Source organism: Pinus tabuliformis, chromosome 1_2 (assembly GCF_031772625.1).
Source record: "Pinus tabuliformis cultivar Carrire ecotype Pingquan chromosome 1_2, CPIR1, whole genome shotgun sequence".
Lineage (NCBI taxonomy): Eukaryota > Viridiplantae > Streptophyta > Pinopsida > Pinales > Pinaceae > Pinus > Pinus tabuliformis.
This window is the reverse complement of record NC_142298.1, coordinates 214,921,756-214,936,945: the sequence shown is the minus strand read 5'-3', so window position 1 is coordinate 214,936,945 and position 15,190 is coordinate 214,921,756. Positions and strand designations below refer to the sequence as shown.

Here is a 15,190-nt window from a genome sequence, read left to right as displayed (position 1 = left end):
CCCCTCACACATATTTTACCTTCGTAGATTGCATCGCTATGGTAGTGGGTCCTCTTAAGAGTTTGTAGACATAGGCATAAATCCTTGGTAACTTTGGAAGAAGTGATACCCTCATTCAAGGTTTACCGTTTAGCAGTCACCAATGTTGTTCATGATTTAGTTGTAGAAATAAGAGGGGAAACAATGTTTAATTTGATAGGTGATGTTGTCTCTGTAGCGATGTGGGTCACACAGTTCTCCATATGTGATTCGGATTTAAACAAGAACGCAACAAATTACAGAGATAACCATATACACAAAGATGCAGCGGAAATAATACTTCATTCCATTAATGGAAAATACTGAAATATGCTTACAACCAGAAATGGAAATAAACCAGCTAGGGCGATGGTAGCTTATCTCTGAGAAGAGATGTGATGGCTACATGCCTCTGAACTGTATTACAATGAGGCTCGAAGGCCTATTTATTGTTGAGAAACAATGGAAACCCCTTAACATTCCAAAACCTAACCCTAGGAGATGAAACGCCAAACTGTGGGCCCCGTTTGGGGTAAATTGGTACATCAACTTCCTGGGGTCGTAACTTTGGCATATGATCTCCGTTTGACGCGTACAATAGCTCATTAGAAAGATCTATTCGAGCACTATCATTGTTGGAACAGGCAACATCGATCCATTCCATGGACCCATGTTGCCCTTGGATTCCCCAAAAAACGTCGTTTAGGGCCTCAAAATGGCTCCGGAAGTTCAGGACCTGAAAAACTGCTAAAAATAGTAAGTTGTGCTACAATTAAGGAAACTGAAAATGCTGAGAAAGACAATGGTGGGGGTCCAGGTGGACTTGGCAGGTGGCCACCAATATCCACCTGGATCATTCCTCCCCCCTTAGGAAGCAATGGTCCCCATTGCGTTGAGCTCCTCCATGAGATGAGGAAACTTCTGCTGAACTTGTTCCCTGGTGAGACACTTGCCTTGCTGAAGGAGTTGGCCTGCTTTGACAACTCGATACAGTTGGATATTCTGTTGGCGAGTGTTCTTGATCTGTGTGTCCATGATCCGATCAGTTGCTGCTTGTTCCATGCAGTCGGGATTTAATTCTGTGGGTTTGAGCTGTTCTGCAATGTCAGATGTGTCTAGCAATGGTGGAAAGTATGGCCGAAGGCGGTCCACATTGAACACTGGGTGCAGGCCAAGGAATGGGGGAATGCTGAGCTCAAATGCATTGTCTCCCATAGCCTTAGTAATGGTGTAAGGACCATATCGGAGTGGTCTCAATTTCCGATAGGCTCTAGTAAGGCGTTCATTTTGCAAATGCAACCAGACTTTGTCGCCCACCTGAAACTTGTGTGGCGCCTGGTGTTGATCATGTCGCTGCTTGTACTTGGCATCTGATTTCTCAAGAATGTCATGGACCTGCTGGCGAATATGTTGGATGCGCTCAATGAAGCTGGTGGCCTTATCTGTTTCGGACTGGACATGAGTTGAATTCATGTGAGTAGCTGCAAGTGGCATGGCCACATCAATGGGGCATAGTGGCTGGAATCCCAAACCCACCTGAAAAGGGCTATGGCCAGTGGAGCTGTGAAGAGCTCGGTTGTAGCTGCGCTAAACATAGGGGAGGCTCTCGTCCCATGTGCGTGGATGCTTTGAGTTATACATGCGCAGAATGTGCACAATCATCCTGTTGACAACCTCTGTCTGGCCATCAGTTTGAGGATGGAAGGCTGTGGACTTCGTGAGTTTGGTGTCCAGCATTGACCAGAGACTGGACCAAAATGTGTTGAGAAACCGACTGTCCCGATCTAAGATGATAGACTGTGGGATCCCAAAGTGCACCCACACTCGTTCAAAGAAGAGTTTAGCAGTGGCTTCTGCTGTGATATTCTTCTTGCAAGCCACCATAATGGCCATCTTCGAGAACCTGTCGACGACCACAAAAACATAGTTATGCTTAGTGGAAGGAAGGCCTGACATGTAATCCATGGAGATGGATTCCCAAGGTCGACTAGGGGTAGGCAACGGGGTATAGAGGTCGTGCTTCTTAATGGTCGGTTTGGCAATGGCACAGGCAGTACATGATCGGATGTACTTCCCAACATCCTGTCGAAGATTCGGCCAATAGAAATAATTTTGCAGTACTGCCACTGTTTTCTCGACCCCAAAATGCCCAGCAGCCTGACTGTAGTGTGCTTCCCAAATCATCTTGGCACGCTCGCTTGAAGGAACACAAAGGTTACCGAGGTGGCATAATAGGGCATCCTGGAAGTGAAAATCTGCAACATGTCGACCCTCCAAGAGTGTCTGGTATGTGTGGCCGAATTCTGGGTCGCTTTTGTAGAGAAGTGGCCAATCAGAAGTCTCGTGCCCACAAGAGTTGAGCACGGTGGTTAGTGCCATGATCGGTGGCCGACTGAGGCAATCTACAACATTATTGGTGCTGCCCTTTTTATACTTGATATTCAAGTGAAACTGTTGCAGGTATGTAGACCACTTCTGATGGCGATCATTCTGCAATTTCCCTTGGGTCTGTATGAACTGCAGAGGTCGGTGGTCTGTGTGGATGATCGTTTCCTTCCCCAACATGTAATGCTTCCATTGTCGGCAGGCCTGTACAATGGAATACATCTCTTTATCATAAGTGGGGTACTTCCGGACTGTGTCTGAAAGTGTTTCACTGTGATATGCCACTGGATGTCCATGTTCAGTAAGGACTGCCCCAATAGCATAGTCAGAGGCATCTGTCTCGACCTCAAATGGTTGTTGTAAATCTGGTAACGCGAGCACTGGTGTCGTGCAGAGGCGATCCTTCAACTCCCTGAATGCCTTCTTTTAAGATTCAGACCAAAAGAATTTTGCTTTCGCCCCGCCCTTGGTGACTTGACTCAAGGGCCAAGAAATATGAGAAAACCCCAACACAAACCTGCGGTAGAAGTTGGCAAGGCCTAGAAAGCTGCGAAGCTCTGTTAGAGTGGTTGGAGAGGGCCAATCCCGAATGACTTGGATCTTGGCTGGATCGACATGCAACCCCTGTTCATCAATGATGTATCCCAGATACTGAACCTGGGTCATGCCAAAAGTGAATTTCTCCAAATTGGCACATAGCTTGTGTTGCCGCAGTGTTTGGAGAACCTGTCGGATGTGGTGGAGGTGCTCTTCCCAACTCTGGCTAAAGATCAGAATGTCATCCAAGTATACTACTACAAAGGAGTTGGTGAATGGCCGCAAGATGTCATCCATTAGCCTCATAAAGGTTGCAGGAGCATTCGTCAATCCGAAAGGCATGACCAACCATTCGAAGAGGCCCTCCTTGGATTTGAAGGCAGTCTTCCACACATCGGAGGGTTCGATTGGTACTTGGTGATATCCTGACTTCAGATCGATCTTGCTGAAATATTTCGTCCCCTTTAGTTGGTCTAGGAGGTCATCAATCCGCGGGATCGGGTGCCTATTACGGACAGTGATCTTGTTCAGCGCCCGATAGTCAATACAGAGTCTCCACATCCCATCCTTCTTCTGTACCAACAGGGCGATGAACTCGGACGGATGTGACCTTTCTGCAGGAGCTCCTGAATCTGCCTCTTGATTTCATCGTTCTCCAAAATGGAGCGCCGATAAATTGGTCCATTAGGTAGCGGCGCACCTGGGGTCAGATCGATGGAGTGCTTGACTTGACAGTGCAGAGGAACCCCTGCCGGGGAGGTGAAGATGTCCTCGTACTCCTCCACAACCTTGTCCATCTGTAGTTGTCGTGTAGAGGGACCCCGTTTGGAGGCCGCGGCCACTGTCTTCTTCTTTCCTTGAGGGCGTATCATCAGGAAAACAAATTTCCTGGTTTTGGAAATGATCTTACTGCATTGTTTTGCAGTAATCAAAGAGATGGCGGCAGGTGGTGCTACCTCTGGTATCCTGAACAACTTATTTCCCAATGTAATAATAACAGCACGGGGCCTTGATTCATACACAGCATGTCGCTTCCACAAGTATGGTTTTCCTAGTAATACATCACAAACTTCAAGGGGAGCAATGTCACACAATACCTCATCCGTGAAGGGCTTGATGTTGTACGGAAGGCGACACTGCTGGCTCACGCGAAGATCTCGTCCTTGGTGGAGCCACCCGATGGTGTATGGTTGTGGATGTGCTGTGGTCGGTAAGCCCAACCGCTTCACGACCTCTACCGAAATGAGGTTCTTTTGACTCCCTCTATCAACAATGAACTGTATTGGGGAGACCTTTACCCACATCTGGGAGTGGAAGAGACGCTCCTCCTCCTCTGGATCTTCAGGTTCATTTTTCTGGATCTTCGTGGTAGTAGCAGTGGCGCTGGGATCCGCATCAATGATCTGCTTCCCTTTTTCATACCCCTTATCGGGTTCTGACTCAGAGTCAGAACATGCATCTGATTCTGAAACCTTTAGCTCAGCCACCAGTGACTGCTTGGCCCGACACTCACTTGTGTTGTGAGTGGAGCTCTTATGGAACTCGCACCATTTTCCAGTGTCCTTTCTCGGCTTCACGGGGCTGTTCTTTGCTTGCAGCTTCGGCTGGTTGTCTTGGGCTGTCCCGCCTTGGCTTTGTCCTTTGTTCTGTGGTTTAGGGGCACCTTTCCCCTGCTTTGGATTCGCAGATCCAAAGTCTCGCTTCTTTTGTTTAAACTTCTGCTCAACCTTGACGGCATATCGGTATGCTGCACCGAGCGAGGGGATGTTTAGGAATTGTATTTCTTCCTGGATGTACTTGTGCAGGCAGCCACGGTATTTGAGTATCAAATGTTGCTCTGAATCCTTGATACCCAACTTTGTGCGAAGGGTATGGAAAAGATTGGTGAACTCCAGCACATCTTGGTCCCTTCCCTGCCGCAGCATGGTCCACTTTATGTATTCATCCTCATAGCTTCCGACAGGGTAGTACTGCTCCTTGATGGCATCCCGGAACGAATCCCAGGTGGGTGTGGCTGAAAATAGTGAGCCAGTACTTTCATCCTTCTGCTCGCAGTAGGTTTCCCACCAGTCCTTGACGTGGGGGGCTGCTTTGAGAAGAGCAAAAACAATCTTTTCCTGACTCGAAAATTCATGAACAGAAAAATAACCCTCTAGCAGATTTAACCATTTATCTATGGCATCTGCGTCTATCTGACCCTTGAATATGGGGATTTCAAAATTAACTTGTACCTTAAAGGGTGTGGCGTTTCCAAAGTAGCTGCTGGAAGCCGATGCGTTGCTTCTAGGTAGCCGTTGAAGGATCTGGGCAAAGCTGTCCATCATCGCGTTCCGTTGTCGCTCGAGGGCTTCTTCGAGCAAGATTTTGATGGGATCTCCTGCCCCCTCGTCTTTCTTCTCGTCAGCCATGGGAGGCCGTCGGGATTTGCGAGGCTGGTCTTGCAAAGGTTCAACCAGTTCAAGCCCTAACTCCTTATATTCCGACCTTGTTGGGGACATGCAAAGAAAAACAAAGAAAAAGCAGACCGCTCTGATACCACTGATCCGGATTTAAACAGGAACGCAACAAATTACAGAGATAACCATATACACAAAGATGCAGCGGAAATAATACTTCATTCCATTAATGGAAAATACTGAAATATGCTTACAACCAGAAATGGAAATAAACCAGCTAGGGCGATGGTAGCTTATCTCTGAGAAGAGATGTGATGGCTACATGCCTCTGAACTGTATTACAATGAAGGTCGAAGACCTATTTATTGTTGAGAAACAATGGAAACCCCTTAACATTCCAAAACCTAACCCTAGGAGATGAAACGCCAAACTATGGGCCCTGTTTGGGGTAAATTGGCACATCAACTTCCCGGGGTCGTAACTTTGGCATATGATCTCCTTTTGACGCGTACAATAGCTCATTAGAAATATATATCCGAGCACTATCATTGTTGGAACGGGCAACATCGGTCCATTCCATGGACCGATGTTGCCCCCGGATTCCCCAAAAAACGTCGTTTAGGGCCTCAAAACGGCTCCGGAAGTTCAGGACTCGAAAAACTGCTAAAAATAGTAAGTTGTGCTACAATTAAGGAAACTGAAAATGCTGAGAAAGACAATGGTGGGGGTCCAGGTGGACTTGGTAGGTGGCCACCAATATCCACCTGGATCAATATGTGTTGTTGGTTTTATCCATAATTACTTACCACCAATTTCGCTTTCCGGCTATTGTATTAGAATTTATAAACATATAAACACATAATATGAATTTATAAGGACATTTTGATGGTCAAAGGAAATTCCAGACTTCTACAGTAAGTTTTTAGCATGATATTCTCCTCTCTCCCATGGTTTGAATCCCCTAAGGACATATTTCACCCCTTGTGGGTTGCCTCGTTGTCTTGTTTGTGGTAGAGGCCATCTCAAGACATTGGGGACACGTGCAAGCCTTTGGTTACTTTGGTAGAGTACATAGCTCCATCCATGCCTGAAATTTGGTGGGTACCCTAGCTTTACTTGGTCAAATACATGAGTGATTTGTCCATATTTGTTTTAAATGGTGTTCTTATCATGTCACTTATTTTATTGTGTCACATTTCCTTCTTTTCCCCAAGCCAATTTTAAGGATAGGGTAATTTATATGGTGGTTAATATTGACTTAATGCTACATTAATGTCATTTATAGGTGATTATTTAGTTTAATATGTTGGTGGTTATTGTTAGTGCTATGAAAATTTCAAGCCCTAGGTGATTAATGTCATTATGATCTCAAGCAAACACATATGTTAACTTAGGAAAAAATAAGGCACTCTCACAAAGAGATTAATGAAAGTTGAGATGAAAAAATAGTTTAAAGAGAGTTTCCACATTAGAGGAGGTTATATGAGGTTGAAAATTAACAATTTAGGTATAACATATAACGAAAGGCATGAAAAATAAAAAACTTCATCAAATTTTCACTTGATGGGCAGAGCGAATTTGAAATTCTAGACCTGGTCGGAAGCTCTGCATGGAGTTTCCCAGATGGGTCATGCCATTCAATTCAATGGTCCCATTCATAAGACTACCGGTTTTCCTCAAGTCATACTAACCATTGCACCCTTTTATGTCAAACTCTAGTATCGCATTGCCCAGTTTTGAATATTTCCATTTTATTTCTATAATGTAATGGTTGCCTATATCTCATCTCAATTACCAGTAAAGGAAGGAACCCTTTCCATTTCAATTGTATTATATAATGCTATGAATACCTATAACTCATATCACTTAAAGAATGACATATATTTTGTGGTTGTGTAGGTGATTAACATTAAATCTAGAGCGATATAGAATGTAGTTCAGGCGTTAGGGTTTACACTTTGGGCGCCCCATATCAATATATTAAGAGATCCTCGATGGGGATGGGTTCAAGAAACTTCGGCAGAAGATCCCCTGATATATAGTAGGTACTATGTTGCCTATGTTAAGGGATTATAGGGTGATCCCCTTTCTTCCTCTTCTAAGACAAATGTTTTCTCTGCTACTCATTTCAGAGCTTCTGCTTGCTGCAAGCATTTCACAGCTTACGACATGGATAACTAAGAGGGCCATACTCGATTCTCTTTCGATGCTCTGGTAAAACTCTATTACCAACTCTACATTTCTATATTTTCTCTTTTTTTTCATGTAATGATGTATTAGCCTTTAGGGCAAGGATAGATATAGTCTCTGATGGCCTCCAAGCTACAGGGTTTTATGTTGGTCAATACACCTAGTGTGCACCATTACCCACTTAGGTCAGTCATACTGTGATCAGGCATTACAGTCCGCCAGACGTAAGAATACATCTCTCTCACTATGGAATACACCTCCATTGTTTACATGTCCACATGTTCAGTGGTATGGAGGACTATATTTATCCTCCTTAAACTTTTACCAACATAATGGTTTATTTGTTATAGTTTTCAAATTTAGTGCATCCACTAGGGAACACCATCATCATTCCCTCTAAATTTAGCATATATTAAGGATCTAACTACCTTGTTTTCTAGCCTTGGAACTACAACAATCAAAACCCTTTATAGTATCCTTAACAGATGATTTCATACAGTCCATTGGAATTGTTTTTACCACTATAAAATACTCCTATTAAGTGACAATGTCGATTAAAATATACATTGTAAACTACAATGTTTAGCTTTACCTAGTGTTGAAAATCTCCCCAAATACTTGCTTCTCTATATGCAACCAGGTTTAATGGTAAAGTTCCACTATGCATATCTGGGTTCACACAAATTGCTAAGGTTAGCAACTAGAAGTTGGATTTGAATGGGTTTGTGCTAATTCAAGAGAGTTTTTTAATTTAATGTTTTTGAGCAGGTGAGAAAACAAGACTTGTTGGATACATATCAACCGTCATTCAAGAGCTGTGTGGAGCAAGGGTGTGCCAGTGTTATCATGTGCTCTTTCAACAACCTTAATGGAGTCCCAACGTGTGGTGATTCCAACCCTCTCACTAGCACTGCCAGACATGACAGGGGATTTTAGGGGTAATGTTTCCTCAGATGTGTTAGATGTAGAGTATAATTGTTTGGAGTGAATGACACTTCTTTGATATGAATTTTCTCCTTTAGTTACATCACAACATACTCTAATGTTTTTGCCAGTATTTACACTTCTCATCAGTATACACTGACTGCAGAAGATGTTGTAGCAGACGTTTTGAAAGAAGGTAAATACCTATATAAACATTTAAGCATACAAATGCTTATAAAATAACATACTCATTTTTATTCTGAAAGCAAGAAAATGCATAAAAGTTAGTTTAATAGACACCCATCTTATATTCTGAAACCATCAAGACAGATATATCTTAACTTAGGAGTTAGATTTGATATACACTTGGAGATTCTGAAGTTAGAGGTTGCATATTGTCAATCCCAATCTACGACCACTTTGTTTTAAAGAGATGTTTCTCTAACTCAAGGTATGCACCCTTGAGCTTCACAACCTCCAACAATATACATAAAATTATAGAAAATAGGTAAGTGCATATACATCAGGATAGACCCATTTTAACTTAGGTTTGATATACATTTCGAGGTTGTGAAGCTAAATCTTACATATATACAACCCCAGGGGCCACTGAATTAATAATAATTTTTTGTCAACTCAAGATACGCATCTTTGATCTTCCAAACCTCATGTTGCATATCGCACTTGGGTCTGTGTGGTGGCCATATTTCAATACATCCAATAAACATTTAAAACAATGCACCTTTATAAGCCAAAACAAAGTGGTAAAGAACCTATCTCTAGTTTCAATCATCCATCAATTTTATTTTAGAAATCCTTACCTTCAGTTGAATTTTTTCTCTATAATAGGAGTACCACATGGTTATTGATAAGATGATGGCTTCTTCTTCTGATAGTAGTATTAACACATTTCTTTTGTCATGAATGGATGTCGAATGTGGAAGTTATTTGCGAAAATACACAATGTCAGCAATAACAAAAGGAAAAGTGAATGAATCAGATGTTGACAGAGCCCTTCACAATTTTTTCTCTGTGTGCATGTGTCTTGGGATTTTTGATATTGATCTCAACCATCAACTGGAGGGAAAACTTAAAATGCAGGTTGCGAACTCTACTGAACATAAAATATTGCCATTTCAAGCTGCAAGGTAGGGTATTATGCTTCTTAAGAACAACAAAAATGTCTTCCCTTGTTGAAAACATGAACCAAGTAATTGGATGTCATTGGGAATAGTGCCAACAATGCAACTACTCTCCTAGGAAACTACTATGGTTAGTCTCCCTAGACAAAAAAAATTCATAAATACTTGTTTCATTATGCAATCTACACACGTGAATCATTCATAAATAGTTATTTCATTCTGCAATCTAAATACATGTGACCATATTTGTAGGTAGTGAAAAGTACATAGGCTCTCTCCTACTATTTGTGAATGTCTAGATCCTCCACGTCACACCATAACACCGTTTGACGACCTGTAGGGATATGTTGGGGACACTTTGTATTACTCCGAGTATGAGGACCTAGCATGCATTTCTAACAATTTGTTCAGTGAAGTTGTAGAGATTTCAAAGAAAGTGGATGAAGTGGTTGTACTTATTGGCTTAGACCAAACCCAAGAAAATGAGGAACGAGACTGAATAAAATTGACTCTACTAGGCCAACAAGAGAAATTAGTGTATCAAGTTTCCTATGCTGCCAAAATACATGTGGTGCTTGTCATCCTCTCTAGCGGGCCAGTGAATGTGTCGTTTATAGTAAATGATCATCAAATATCCATCATTATTTGGGTAGGCTAACCTAGTCTGGTTGGTAGTGAGGCACTTGCAGAGATTATTTTTGGTGACTACAATCCAGGTATTTTATCATCCCATCCATTTATTGTTGTTTCAAAGCATACTATTGTGATTTTATACTTCAACACTATTCCTTTTCCCATCATTCACATGGTTCAACTATTATTTTATGTTATATCTTTGGTTTGATAAGTGAAATTTGTTATGAGAGACATCATCATACATAAACAAAGAAGGCCATGGTAGCAATGAAAGTGTTTGGTTTTCATTTCTATCAGAAAGGTAGCTCTCCAAAGGGTCTCTAAGTTCTTAAATTTAGTCCTCCCCATTTGTTGCAATTTTAATTAGAGTGGTTTGCTGATCTATGTGCTAAGGGATGCTATTTTTACAAAACAATGCTACATGTACTCATAGGATCCTGCCAGTGGAAATTAGAGTTCTCTTAAAAATAGGGGAAACATATTATTTTTGGAAACCCATCTATTCACACACGGTATTCCAATTTTCTAAATAGTAGCCATCCCCTTTACCATGAGCAATCCAGGTTTTCCATAAAATTTGATGAGACTATAACCTTATGTTAAATTGTCTAAATTTCTTGGCAAGAAGAGTCGATAAACTTTAAAAACATAGATTTAGGCCCTCATGGGCTTTGTTACAGTAGCCATTATACTATTTTTTCGTATGGTCTTATTGGCCAAACCTTGTTCTTTTTCTGAAATTTAAACAAAAAGAGAACCAAAATGCTAGTGACATCTTGTCATGGTTAACAATTGCAACAAAAAATTCCAATCCAATATCTTACATTTGGAATTAGAAAAGAGGAATGTAACAAAAAATTATGACCCAATATCCTACAATTGGTAATTCAATTTTCTTTATCATGGATTACTTCTTCTTTTGCTTTATGCTCTTCTTCAATAGGACCAAGGCCTGACCGGATCTTCCAACAAAAAGACTGAACTATCGGTTCCATTTTACCTCCACATTGATGATGGCTGCACTATTTCTGAAAATGTCATTCAGAGTGATTATGAGTTGTTCCTTAATTTTCGAAAACATCATTTTGGAATCCATCAGATCTTCTAGGAGTTAAGCAACGATTATGTTGTGGCCTTTTGGCCATCTAGAGATTGATGCTAGAATTGGAAGGCTCTCGAAGGCTATAATTTTATCCCTTCTCTCCTTGTCCTTGACCAGTTTCTGGTACCACCTTTCTCCTTGTGGATTTTCCCCTTTGAAATTGTCCAGGTATAACCCATCTTGGAATCTCTCTAATGTAGGTTGTTTCATGTAGGATTTTCATTCTTGACATGATGTTTTCTTCTATTTAGTAGTGCTTATCCAATTTTGTTTTAAAATTTGAGTGTGATTTATTTTACTTAGTTTACAGGGAATGACAATGATTATACTTCATTTACAGGAAATTGTAGTGATTTTTTTGCTTAGTTTATAGGCAATGTTAGTGATTTTTTTAATGATTTTAAGAATTGTTTAGTTCATGTAAGTAGCAATTGTCAGCTATATTAGAATTTGTTTGGTTTCCTTGTGAATACAATATATGGAGAAGGTGGACTACTCAAACATTTAAAGTGATTAATTCGATATTAATTCTAAATTCAGAGTCAAATGCATCTTTTACAACAAAATTATGAGTTGTTGCAGCAATTGAAAGAAGTTTATACTAGGATATTTTAGTGTTATTGCAACAATCTGTAAGAAAATATCTAGAAAAATTGTTTGAATAATAACTATTTTCTATATCTCTAATGTCCTTGAAATCCAGGGACACCTCATGACTGCACATCTCCTTGTTGGCATGCTGATTTTTTTTATCAGTTTATTTTGTTGATTATTTTTTAGTTCCAAAGCTGAGTAAAGAAAAAACTAGTGTAAAATGAAATATACTACCAATGGTAATATGGAACAAAGCATCAGAATTCTCTTGTCCCTTTGGCACTGGCCTGTATTTTTGTTGTTATATTTTTGTGAATTTGGGATTTGTATATTGTCAGTTTCTTTTGATGAAAGGCAAAACATACTGCAGAAAAATTGAAGTACTTGGATGAGATGTGTATGTTTGTACTGTTTAGGTGGGAGATTTCCTGTGACATGGTACCCTCAAGACTTCGTGAAGATACCAATGACAGACATGAACATGCGTCCAAATCATCATACAGGCTATCCAGGTTGTACATACAGATTTTACACAGGGAAGAAAGTGTTTGACTTTGGTCAAGGACTGAGTTACTCAGCATACTCATATGAGTTCTCTTCCACAACCATCAAGAAGATTGATCTGAATGTGACAATGGAGCATGTTGAAGCCCTTGGTGACACAGGAAAAGCTCATGTTAGAGTGGAGAACACCCCTTGCAGTAAGTTAAAATTTATATCCTCCATACTTGTGTGGAACCATGATAACATGGATGGGAGGCATGCAATGTTGTTGTATTCCAAGTCCCTTGCAACCCATAAACAAGCCCCATAAAAGTAGCTAATTAGATTTCTTATTGCTCATGTTCCGGGTAAATAGACAACCAAAATTATGTACGTGGTTAAACCTTGTGATCACTTCAGTATTATTGAAGAGAATGGGAAAAGAATTTTGGCCATTGGTTCCCATTCCCTAATTGTTGGTGATACCCAGTATCCAGTTTCACTTGTTACCAAACACTTGAACATAAATCCATAGTACTACCACCTATAATGATAATCTAGTTGGCTTCAGGACAATACTCGCATTGTCTTCCATCTTTGGGAAGTAAAATGGCTTCATGACAATATTCACATTGTCCTCTAGGAAGTAAAATAACAATGGAATTTATGGTTTTGAGTAGGCTCGATCCTTGTGTAATATTGAGACATCTGCAGGTTGTGTAACTGTTATTTTTGTGAAATTTTCTCCACACTTGGGACTTGCACACCCTTCCCATAAATGTTATAAGTAGGAAGCAAAAAATCCTTTACCACACCAACTGACATCTCCTCCAGTCAGTACATGCCTAATCTTCAAAGAAAGGCATTGAATCTGGTAGTCTTTTCATCATCTTATTCTTGAACATAGAAAATCAGTAAACATATGATACTCAACACTTGTTTGTTTCATAAAACTTATTGATGAAGTGTCCTATCTTATCATCATCACTATTCTCGTCAGCGATTATTTCTTCCATAATTATATCTCAGTTACTTTTTTTTCCATGATTTTTTTTATGAAAAGGCTGGAAGGATCTAGGCTAAACCACACCCCAAATCAATATGGGAAACAAGTAGAGTATACTAGAGAGAGCGCTTATTTCAAGAGGAAATCAAAATAGACATTGTCATAGTCTTTTGGCCAAAATAGGTGTTGAACTTGTCTAAAAACTGCCCTATAATATACCTTTTACAGTCTTCCATAAGGATTTATCTTGGAATTTCATTCATAACATCAAAAATGTATCTTGGAATCTTGGATATACACGTCCCTAAGTATCATGGCTATCATGTTCAAGAACTAAACATGAATTTTATCATCTTTTTGAAAAATTTAAAAAGGATTTTTCTAATTCTGAGACAAGAGTTCCTTCTCTAAATTGTTTCTCTATCAGGACTCCCACCTCCAAAAACAAAGAATCTTTTGAGAGCTGGTCTGCTTTTATATCACTCCCTATAAATGTTGGTAAGAAAAATTTCTTGAAATTTTATTTTTATCTATAAAACCCTGATCATGATTGTATTCAATACCAGATTTGTGATCATCTAATGTCCATTGGCCCAATCAATCATCAGTTTTGGATCCCTCGGAATTTGAACTATTTATCACCTCTTTGTACATCTGCTCTCAGTAATAGCCACAAGACATACAAATCCGTTTTTTGGTTAGTCACTTGCCCAGCTCCAAATTTTATAGAAAAATAATGAGTTATTTAAAAACCTAAATTAATTTAACCTAAATTAAATTAATTTAGGTTAAATTAATTTCATTTAGGTTAAAATTAAAGTAATTTAATTTAATTTAGGTCATATTAATTTAATTTAGGTTAAAGTAAAGTTTGTTAGGTTAAATTAATTTAGGTTAAATCAATTTAGGTTAAAATTAATTTAATTTAAGTTAATTTAGGTTAAATTAATTTAGGTTAAATTAATTTTTATTTTTATTTTTAATTTAGGTCAGATTAATTTTATTTTTAATTTAGTTTTAAGTTGATCAATTAAAGTAAAATAAAATTTAAAACAAAATTAAAATTAATTTAATTAATTTTTCTATAAACATATGAAAATCTAGCCGACCTCACAAGCCCAAAGTTATCTCTCTATCCTCTCTATCCTTCTATTAATAGGTTCACAATTTCTTGACTCTCTCTTCTCAAAATATAGATCTCATTACCCTGATGATGGACTCACCTAGCTAGTCTGAAACGTCGGTTTCAAAAATTGCTCACAAGTTTTTTCCATTGATTAAAATTCTCTACCAGCCTGTATGGAATCTCTCTTCAAATCCAAAGCCACACTTACCTGAGGGTTTCTTGACATGCACCATCAAAGTAATCATAGGTTATAGAATGATCTATGTTGGATCTTTCAGAACTCTCTGAGATTTTAGATATTTTGCCTTCCAGCATCCCCCATAGCCAATTCTTATTTAATGAGCCACCAATCTTGGATGAGGTTCTTTACCTTGAAATAATGCATTGTTTCTAGCTAACCACAATCCCCCACAAAACAAAGCATGGAAAATATCTATGAATGGAAATATGTTTATCAAGATGTAAATGCTCAAAACAGCTCACTAAAGAGTCTTTGTCCCACTTGTTCTTTCCATTTGTTATTTGAAAAATTTATTTCCACACTAGCTTTGAGAAAGGACAAACGAGTGATTCACTGATTCACTTTCTACCTTATATAAAACATACCATCTAGTCCATTCCAATTCTTTTTTCCCTATTGTCCCATGTAAG

At 39.5% G+C, this 15,190-nt stretch overlaps 1 pseudogene; it reads left to right on the top strand.

The window, feature by feature from the left end:
• The window catches only part of LOC149205198 (putative beta-D-xylosidase 7), a 58,306-nt pseudogene extending 45,364 nt beyond the window's left edge, over positions 1-12,942 (top strand).
• The last annotated feature ends 2,248 nt before the right edge of the window (positions 12,943-15,190 follow it).